The 10,648-nt window shown below is 37.4% G+C and overlaps 1 long non-coding RNA gene across 1 annotated transcript; it reads right to left on the bottom strand.

The window, feature by feature from the left end:
- Positions 1–2,658: 2,658 nt before the first annotated feature.
- Positions 2,659–10,064, bottom strand: LOC100551004. Its single transcript, XR_793881.3, has 4 exons — positions 9,944–10,064; positions 6,688–6,723; positions 2,904–2,961; positions 2,659–2,807 (listed from the first exon to the last, which is right to left on the bottom strand). It is a non-coding gene; the product is annotated as an uncharacterized LOC100551004 (long non-coding RNA).
- Between the last annotated feature and the right edge of the window lie 584 nt (positions 10,065–10,648).

The following is a 10,648-nucleotide window of genomic DNA, read 5'->3' on the forward strand; positions in this document are numbered from 1 at the left end:
TACATCATTTATATCTTTTTTTACAAGATAGAAATCAGAAACATAAGTAATCATTAAACTAATATTATTCTTAAGGTATTATTTTATAAATAAATAATGTGAATATTTAATTGTTTCAACCTGAGATTTTAATTTTTCACCTATCAATACGGGAAACCTCTTGGCAGCTCTGGAGGCTGTGTGAAAATTAAATCTTTTCTTTAATTATAAATTGGCTTTGCTGCAACAGCAAGACTTTAATTGAAATATTTTAATTAAGTGCTTAAAGCAATATGATGCTGTCTTTTTTTGCTGGAGAGTAGCTTATCTAATACTCTAGAGTATCACATTTACCCTGCTCCTATGCTGCATACAGACTGCTATACAGCTATTTCTAACTGCTCCTTCTGCCTGGCTAACAGCAGACAAGACGACAACAAGTGCATCCAAGTACACTTCTTAGTCTACGTTAATAATTTGGGTAGTCTAGGTAGTGAAAAAACGGAGGTTAGGACTGCTTAAAAATAATTAGAGTGAAATAGAATAGCTGTAGCATCTAGTTCAGAACGTATTGTGATCTCCACAGATATACTTCCTACCTTCTGGCAGCTCTCCCTCAAGGAGCAAGTGGCAGATGGGGGTATCACATGGCTCTCTAATGCATGACCAGACTATGGCAAAACACAGACTTCAGCAGTGAGTGCTGCTCCTTCCTTCTCCAGACAGGATATCAAAATTGATAACATTTGGAGGATTCATAAATAGGGCTATCAACACTATTTAGATATCAGAAATGCTGTGGGGAAGAGGGGGTTGATTGCTCTCTAGCCAACTAATTTATCTATTTAATTTTATTCATTTTATCCATTTGAACATTTCAGAAACAATATGATCTGTCTCTGGGGCCCCTTTCTGATGACAGTAACAAATAAAGAAATGGGATCTAAAATAATAGAGGAAACAGAACAAAACAAAATTTCATACTTGCAAAATTCTCTAGCTTTCTGGAAAGAGGGGTCAGGCCTGACTATATTGAAAACATGGGTAATAATAGCAGAACAGTAATGTTGATCACCTACACCAAATTACCTGCCAATATCTTGCATGGCCACTTTGAGAATCAGATTATAAAACAACATACCTGGCATCAGTGTTGGGTAAAAAGCGCAAACCAGCTAAAGTTTCAAGTGCTAACAACTACAAGAACTGCAGTATGACAAAGAAGTTAAAAAAAACATTTGTATCGAATTGTAGATCATAGCAAAAGCAGTAGCTCATAAGGAAGCCACATGAGAAACAGAAGAGGCAAGGAACTACTTGCAAATGAAAGATACTCAAACACGTGCATGGGTAAAGATTTGTGGCTAAGAATTTTCCATACATTGCAAAGACAGGAAGATACTGTTATTTAAAAAAAAAAAAAAAGCCTTCTTCCTTTCTACTACACAGTGCTCGCATTGACCAAATAACTTAAGATCAAATAACAGATAACTACAACAAGGTTTCACTGTATTTGACAGTAGAATAATTAAATTATACAAGAACATATTGATTCACATAGCATATCTTGCCTCCAGCAGAAAATGCTCAGGAAGAAAAAGAAGGACAAGTACTTTGTACAATTTTGTAAAAGAGACAGACAAAATGTCATTTCAGAAAACAAGTAATGGCTAGGTCAACTAACTAGATAGAGTAATACCTCAAAATGCAAGGGTGGAGCACTGTGGGGTGTTTCTTGCCCTGTTTCCCTCTGATTCCTGTTCTGTTCTGGCTGGTACAATTCATTTTGACTGTCTAAAGGAGAAAATCCTGACAACTAATTTCTCGCTCCTGGCTTCTAAGATTAACAGAGAAAAGGAGTAGGTCTTGCTTTCAAAATCCACATTCTCCAATTTCCCATTATACTATCTAAAGTGCACAAAAAGCTGTTAGGAGACCACATATTGTATCTGTAAAAAACACATTTCATTGCAGTATTTCTGACTCAAGTACGTGGCCAAAATTGTGCCTGAAAGCTGAAGAGATTTGACAGGATATAAATTTCAGGAAAATGAAGAAATTCTCAGCTGGTGGAGATCACTTCAGCTCCTTTAATCCACATAGCTATCCACACCAGCTGAAAATCTGAGCCTTTTTTGTATTATGCTATTTTTAAGTAGCTAAACTTTAGCCTTGAGCACAATTGTTCCACTCTATGATGCAGTCCTGAAAGACAAGTACAGTGAAAGTAAAAAAGGAGCCATCACTAATGTTTCAGACACTGACCAAATCCTTCGTCTGTTCACCAATTCTTACTAGGGCTATTAGATTACCTACAGCTGTCCCCTGACCCTCTGTTGGGAATTACAGCAATACACAACAAACCCCCCAAAGTGGAAGGATTTCTGCTTTTAACATTCCCTCCTGTCCCGACTGCTTTTGCCACCTGTGCTTTCCATTAGTCACTCTGGTGGCCTGTAATGCTATAGCTCTGTGAGGGCAAGATGAAGCCCCAGCTTTTGTGTCACACGTTATCCAACCTTTTCTTTGATCAGTTACCCTCCCCAAGAAAATAAACTGCAGTATCTCTTCCCATCAAGAAATTCCTTTGGTCTCCATGGTGAGAAAAAATCCCCTGGCAACACCTACATCTATTAAATCATGCAAAGCAAGCTTTGGGAACAAAACTGAGTCTGTTAGATAGCTGATGTCACCTCGCAGACACTCACCAGGGTGACAATGGCACATTCAGCAGTCAGTTGAGCAGCACTGAACAACGTCCGAACGAAGCGATAAATCTGTTTCTGCTCTGGATCGTGCTTGTCATAATCTGGTGGCACTTCGGATTTCTAAGGAAGAAAAACTTCCAAATAAGTGACGGAAACAAAACAAAGCAGACAGAGAGGCAGTTCACACGAAAAGGGAAAAGAGAGCAATGAACTTACCGAAAGGGGATGAAGGTTTTCATCAAAAATATCTAAGAGCATTCTTCCGTCTGTATCCCTAAAAAGTATTAAAACCAAAGTAGTGTTATGATCAGAACACAAAAACACGCAGCTCTCACAGATGCAAGCGTATCATTAAAGCTCCAATACTACCTATGCTGTGAGGTACTTAGAAAAGCTGCAGAAATGTGACTTTGGACACACTCCATCAGAAAGCTCACATGTAATATGAAATCCATATTATAAAGTAACCAAGAATTTTCAACACCCAAAATATAAAAAGCCTTTGTACTCTCTATTGTAGGTTTTTTTTCACAACTCAAGGATGTGCTACGATAAACTTCTAACTTAACGAAATCAACTCAGCTTCCTCTTCCTTTCTTGACTTCATCCTGTTGATCCTCACCAAATCTCTTCTTTTAATTAATTTCTCCTCCTACTTTATTGTCAAGGCCACAAATATTAGCAAATATGTGACACAATTTTTACACTTAGAGTTTCTTTAATTAACGTACTTCAATTTTGTTTCTTATGCTATTAATTATTTCTGAAAGCAGAAAGTATACTTAAAAAAAAATCAAAATAATACTTGTATTCACTGACTTAATTCACAATTTCTCTCAGATCTCTGCTGTTCAAGGTCAACATGAAAGTGGGTGCAACTTCACCTCTAGCATCCAGAAAGCAATTTAAAATTTCTGCTGTGTGTAACCTCAGCAGGAATGCTAACAATCTCAAAAGCGAGTGGTGTAACAGTGCCAGTTAGAACTAGACACTTTCTGGACAGAAATGCATGTGACTTTCTTAATACAATACCATCTTTATTTATTGCATCCTCTGGTCACAGAAGTCTTCAGAGAGCAATCCCTGAATATGTTTTCTGTCCTTATCACCACCACAGCATGAGTTTTACAAACAAATTCATGTCTACAAAATGTACTCATTGGTGGATAGCAGACTTAAACTTCACCATCTGAACACTATTATCATTTCTGCTTTAAAGCCTGCTCACATTGAAAATCAGCACTGTTCCTTTAAAAAGGAGTAGTTAATTTTAAACCAGCAAGCAGACTGAGATAATTAGTACAAAATTCCTCATCAACAAGGATGTTAGGGCAGACTCTTTTACCCCTACAGGAAAGTGCAGGTCCCCTAATGCAGCAGCAGTCCCTCTGGAATCAGTGCTGTGCTGTAGTACGCTGTGGCCCTTCACAATAAGAAGACAGAAAGAAAAAAACATATTTTGTTTCTTTGTGTGTAGCTGCTGTATGCTAAGAAGGCACCTTGGATTGTCATAATAAAAATCTATCACACCAGAAAACGAATGGATAGGGTTTTGCACATTATTCACTAAAAGAAATTCATTTTACCTTTCAAAAAGGAATTATCTACTAACTGATCTAAACATTTTTTTACTGCCAGTTTGTTGGGTCCTATTTTGCTTATTTATTTATTTATTTAGCAAATTCTTCCAAAAGCAAGGTACGTGTAGCCCCCCACCAGTTGGAGGGCAGTGTGAAAAAAGCTGGAAAAAGTCAGTCAATGTAACAGTGATAGGAGACAATGGGAAAAGCAGGAATGCTAACTAGAATGTTACAATCAAAATTATACAAAAAACAAAATTGTGGGAAGATATGACACACACGTATAGTTTCTCTGAAAATTTGCATCTGAGTTTGGTGACAGTTTAGAATACTCAAAAAAAAAAAATTGCTTTATGCTTAACATAGAGGAGAAACAGATAATTGTTATCTGAAAATAATTTGTCTCTGGCAAAGCAGGTGCTCAATTTGTTTTCTGTCACAATGAACTTTAAGCCTATCCAAGGGCTGCAGTGGTTTCATGCTCCCCAGACAAAACAAACTCAAATCTATCACATACGTCAACAACTTCCTTTGGCCTATAATGGCAGGAAACAGAAAATATGTTTTGCTATTGCTGTTTCAGCAGCATACACAAACGAATGCTGTTATCATCTTGTTATCACCTTGTTCGCTCCATCCTAAATGAGAGATGACAGAACAGCTGTTTTACAATCTTCATTTCAGTCATTAATTGATGTACGAGCACCTGCTGCAGTGTCACTGTGTCAGTGCTTACAAAATACCCCATCATTGCACCTAGGACCTTCAGGTGAGAAGCAGCCACCAGTTCTCGCTGAATAAATTTCCCTTCCATCCCCAAAAGTGAAAAGACAAACAGCAAGTTTTCAAAGAAAATAACAATCAGAACGTATCTGTTTTCATGTCACGAACATAGGATCCTTTCTGTTATTCATGTCTGCCCTCTGTCTAACTGTTGCAGGTCAAACTTGCATCAGGTTCTTTGATAAGCCTATGAATGTGCATATTTTACTGTAGTCAGAAATCAGAAGGAAGTGGGCCTGGCTTCCTTTGGCTCTGGATTTCCTCTTGAGTGACAGTGAGCTCTTGCTGAAGTTTCTCACCCACACGCAGTCTCTAACGTGCCCCCTTTCTGCTGAGCTTTTTACTCAGTTGGCGCAGCATTTAACAGAGCACTTTCAATATTGTTCCCCAAAACTTTAGAACCTGATTAACTCTGGGATCTCTGTTAGTCAGTCAAGCGTAGACAAAACTGATTAGCTGGCTGAACTAACCCAGAGATGTTGGAATGAAAGGGAAAGAGGGAAGCGCAGATGGATGAACAAGTAAACCAAGCATGATCATTAATGCTTCATTTCCTAGGAAATTAGATTAAAAGGAAAAAATATTTCACTTCAACTTTTGCTTTACAGTTTGCCATGTTTCAGTCCAAGACCCACTGAGATCTTGGAAAGTCTTCTAAGAGCTTTCAACAGGGATCAAGCCCTAAACCTTTCTGCCTTTGTGCAATTCTAAAGGTTTCTTGAGACACCAGCTTTGTTTCAAGAAGTGCAGTGTGCTCCAGTGACCTGAAACACAGTCCCAAGTGACGCACCAGCTTAACTTTAAAATTAGAAGTAATTCCTTTTGCTCTAGTTGAACTTCTCACAGCCCTGATAAAAAACTTGTAAATCAGTTTGTTGAGACCTAAGCCAAGTTCTCTGAGAAGACATGCTGCAAAGCCATGAACACAGAAGTCACTGGAAGTATTCATACAAATCTCTTAAAAAAAAAAATAATCAGAGAATATTACGATACAGTGACTTATTATATCATGACAACATGGAATTTAGGAAACAAAACTGCAGTTCAATAACCACAGTGTTAATTCATGTACCAATTTACCTTTTTGGAGAACCTGTTTTCTATTCAGTTTTAATAGTCAACTTGACTGAGCAGAGATCTGAAACATGCTACACTGGAAGAGATAAGTCCGGACCTGCTCTATTTCTGCAGCATCCTGAGTTATATTTATTGACATTGTCACACTTACTGTATAATGAGTGGCTTGTATTTCAAAATTTATTAACTGATTGAAGTCTTACACAGTTAATTTTACAAAGGCATAGCCCAAAAAAATAAACCTGAAAGACATTATTAAGATTTCCTCTACATATAATTGCAACATATATGAACAAAGAAATGGTTGGGACATATAATACTAAATACTGAACCATCAGAGGTTTTGAATGCTAACTGGACTTGCAGATTTTAATGATACCTAGTCTTCTAACTTTTATTCCTTTAAGCAAAATTGGAGAATATGTTTCTCTTCTCTAACATGGGAGATAACAGAAAAACTCCCCTAAAACATTTCCCAAAAAAAAAAACAAAGCACAGATTTTTCAGGTTTCAGAAGTCCATTTCTTATGATTAGAGATCTTCAGCACAAGTACACATACCTGTTTTTGATGTGGTAATAAATTGCAAGAGCTACACTGTAAAGAAAAATATAGAGTTAATATTTTGTATATTATTTGTGATGTAACAAGCAAAATAAAAACCTAGCAGAATGTATGACAAAAAGATCAATGCCTTATTTCTTCTGTCTGTTATTAGATGCCAGAAAAAAAGTAGTAAATAGATTTAGAATATTTGTCCAGCACATTCAAAGTGCTTCCTTTTCACTATTAGTGAAGTACCTTACAAAATACTCAGACTCCATATACCAAGTCACGCGCAACCTCAATTTAAAGCACACCTCCACTAAAGTCAATGGCAAAAGATTATTGATTTCCAGGGTTGAAGGAAGAGCAACACAGCATTGGGCACTCACTCTTATTGTTTGATAAGGATGGGGCTTTGAGCAACCTGGTCCAGTGAGAGGTGTCCTTGCCAATAGAAGGGAGGTTGGAACTAGATGATCTTAAAAAGATCCCTTCCAAACCAAACCATTTGATGATTCTATGATAATGTCGAAAGTCTACCTTGAAACACGTTGATTACCATTGGTTTATGTTTGGCTTTATGTTCTATTGACTTTATGTTTAAATGCACGAAGTTCTGGCTCCTTCTATGTAGTTACTCACATGGGAAACTGAAATACTGAGCTCCTATGCCTTTAATGGCATCAAGTTACTCATTTCAACTTGTGAACGATGACTCCCTGAATAACTTATTGCATTATGCATTTCCCATACTCTCAATCACATACCTAAATACCTCTGCATACATTCTGCACAAAAACAGAAAGTATCCTTATACTGACAGAAAGTTAAGTTTTTATTTATATATACACCTGATTGCATTCACATTGAGACTGAAGAAAACTAAGACTTGGCTTCTCATAGTTACTGTCCATTTTCCAACTTGTACCTTGAGCTTTATTGGAGGGTATCTGTTTTACTAAGGATACAGCTTTAAAGAAAGTTAGAGCACAAAGAGCAGCCTCCCTAATTACTCCAACAAAGCAAAATCCAGCAGAAACTAACGTTCACTGATTCTATATGTGGATGATTTGTTTTGTCAAATTCATTGTAAGTTGCTTATGTCTTACACTGATGCAAAATTGCCCTCTTTCCTATTGAAAGCCTCTTAAAAGAATAACTGATTTTTTTACATACATATATTTGAGAAATCAAAAATTACTGTGTACTCAAGGACACTCAAAAGACACAATCCTCACTGAACACAAAAATCAGATTTATGAATGAATTTAATTTGACTGAAAACTATTTAGTCCTGAAATCTAATTTTACATGATGCCTCCAGGGACAAATTTGCAGCTCCAGTTCATTTTATGAAAGTGGATGCACTAACATAACATGCAGAGCTCTGCTTGCTGTCCATTTTGTTGCTTTTGTAACAAAACGCCAAATTCAGTTTAGGAAAATATTTACTCTTCAGAAATCTATACCAGAATCTGAAGGTCTCTTAGAGCTGTAATAGATTAACTCAAACCCAAGTTTTATTTTGCTTTCCATGCACTGGTTCAGCTAGCATTCAGGGTGTGTTACCTAGCAGCTGACATAGCTTTCCATCACCATATTCTGCTAGTCCACTCATTATGAAGACCTCCAGGTAACAAACTAATATTTTAAACCCATATGACCCCAAACAAAGCCAACCAAAATGTATCCCTACAGATCTACTCATGTGCATAGTCACTCATTAGCAGTGATGTCCAGGAGGGGTGCAGGAAATCAAGTTGTACTACAAAAACCGTAATCCTGCAATCTCCCCACCTTTAACTCTGCCACTCACGTGGGGAGATGAGGAAGAAAGAAACTCCTCCTCCAGAGGGCTCAAATGCCAGAGTCCAGTTCCTCACCCCACACGACCCTTTCTTCAAACCTTCTGACCCCGTGCAGCTTCCAGCCTCCCCATGCCGGCAGCCAGGCCTCCCTCCCTCCCTGCCCGGTCCCGCACAGCTCTGCCCTGAGATGCCACCACTTTGCCCCCAGCTCAGCACACACAGCCTGGTTTTCTGCCTGCCTTTTCACAGCCCTGCTGTTGGTACTGCATCTTGGCTGCTGCAACTCCCTGGACCCTCCTCTTCCTACTAACAGTCTGAGCTCGCCTGCTGAAAGAGGCTTGAAGCCACATCTCCCTTCACTCCCCTGAAAGGCTGCACTTACAGCAATCCCTGTGCAAAGGGCTTTAGAGCAAAGAATTGTGAAATTCAAGAGGCGAGAAAGGGAATATCAAAGCCCCCAGAAAGACTTTTCACAATTATTTTTAAATTACTAACTATAGAAAAAACATGAGGAAATGCAAAACTATTTTAGACAAATATCTGAATAAAGTATGAGGCAGACTGCAAATCTCTTCTTCACTTCCCTCATTTTTCTTTTTAAGACCACATTTTAGTGTTCACCAGCAGCACAAGCTCCTTTGGATGTGATAGGCTAAATATATCTCTCTCACATGAATAACTTCATAGCATAGATTTTGACTTCATTAACTTTTGCATTTGAGTACATTAAGTTCTCAAGTACATTGAGAGTATATCTGCAACCACAATAAACAGCAAAAAATGCCCGAATATCTGTTCTCATATTTTTACCCTTACTGTACAATACGTAAAGATTGAAACACTATTAACGCCATTTTTCTCTAAACAAACAAGTGCATTGTCAAAACCTGAAATGAACATCTGCAATGTCCCCCAAGGCTAAATGTATGTGGACACCACAAACTAAGCTCCTCACTGCTGTGCACTCAAGTGCCAGTGTCTCAGTACTGAATAAGGAAATAAATCAGTTCATTTCAAATAGAAAACTGGAAGGAAAACTTAGAAAATTAGCATTTTCTCAGAACTGAATAAAGCCCTTCAGTCTCAGAAGTTTATTCAGATTTTCAGAATGACATGAAATCAGGAACAAGTTTTCTTCCGAGAACTTATCCAAAGCAAGTACTCAATTGAATGCTGAAGCACAAGGATTTTAGGTGCTAGAATTCAAGAACCTTAATTGTTGCTTTCTTGTGAGATATGCAGTACTAAGAATTTGATTTTGCATGAAACTAAAATCAGAGCAGTATCCTTTACTCATCCTATTCACTGCCTCTAAAGCAGGATGTGACTAAACAAACTTACTGCTTCAAACACTCAACTCTATGAAACTTGCCTAGTAATGGTTAAGAAATGCGTATACATATCCAGTATACAATGAAGATTAGGTAAATATACACACACAGACACGTATATATCAAACCCACCATTTGATGGTATACTTGAGGTTTGGTTGACTGACTGTGCTGTCATCCAGGAAAATAGTGGAGCAGGAACTGTACTTTCTTCTCAGCTGTCCAGGAGGATGCTATGAAAAACACACAACAGAACAATAGCAATTACGTAATACCAAAGCATTTCTCTGAGGAGAAGTAAGAATTTTGAGAAAATAAACGTCTTCTGTCTCTCACAATGACACATATAGTAACATGATAATGTTTTGAGGCAGTTTAGAAAGTTCAAAAATAATTACCACTGCCGAAATCACAACAATTCCTGCCTGACTTTTGCCTAATGCTTTCTCCAAGCCTCAATCTCTCCTCCTTCCCTTTTTCCCTCCTCCCCAAAACACCACAAAAATCTTTGTGCAGAATTACTCAAATCAAATACAGAGCTTTATAAAGAAAATACAAACAAGCCCTATGTTCCTGTATTTATTACAAAAGAACAAGTAGAAAAGTGAAGAAGATATCACATAAGAGATGAAGACTAGTTTAGAAACAGATGCAAAACAATGCTTAGAAAAAAGAGAATTTAAAACAAAACAACAAAAGAAAAACAGAATGAGAGGATAAAGAAGTCTTTGCAGTGGAAGTATTAAAAACCAAAAAAATTTACAGATAAGACTCATAAAATAGATTGTTATAGATAGGATGAAAAACCATAAAAATACGTATGAGAAAACCATATTA

Source organism: Meleagris gallopavo, chromosome 6, assembly GCF_000146605.3.
Source record: "Meleagris gallopavo isolate NT-WF06-2002-E0010 breed Aviagen turkey brand Nicholas breeding stock chromosome 6, Turkey_5.1, whole genome shotgun sequence".
NCBI classification, from domain to species: domain Eukaryota; kingdom Metazoa; phylum Chordata; class Aves; order Galliformes; family Phasianidae; genus Meleagris; species Meleagris gallopavo.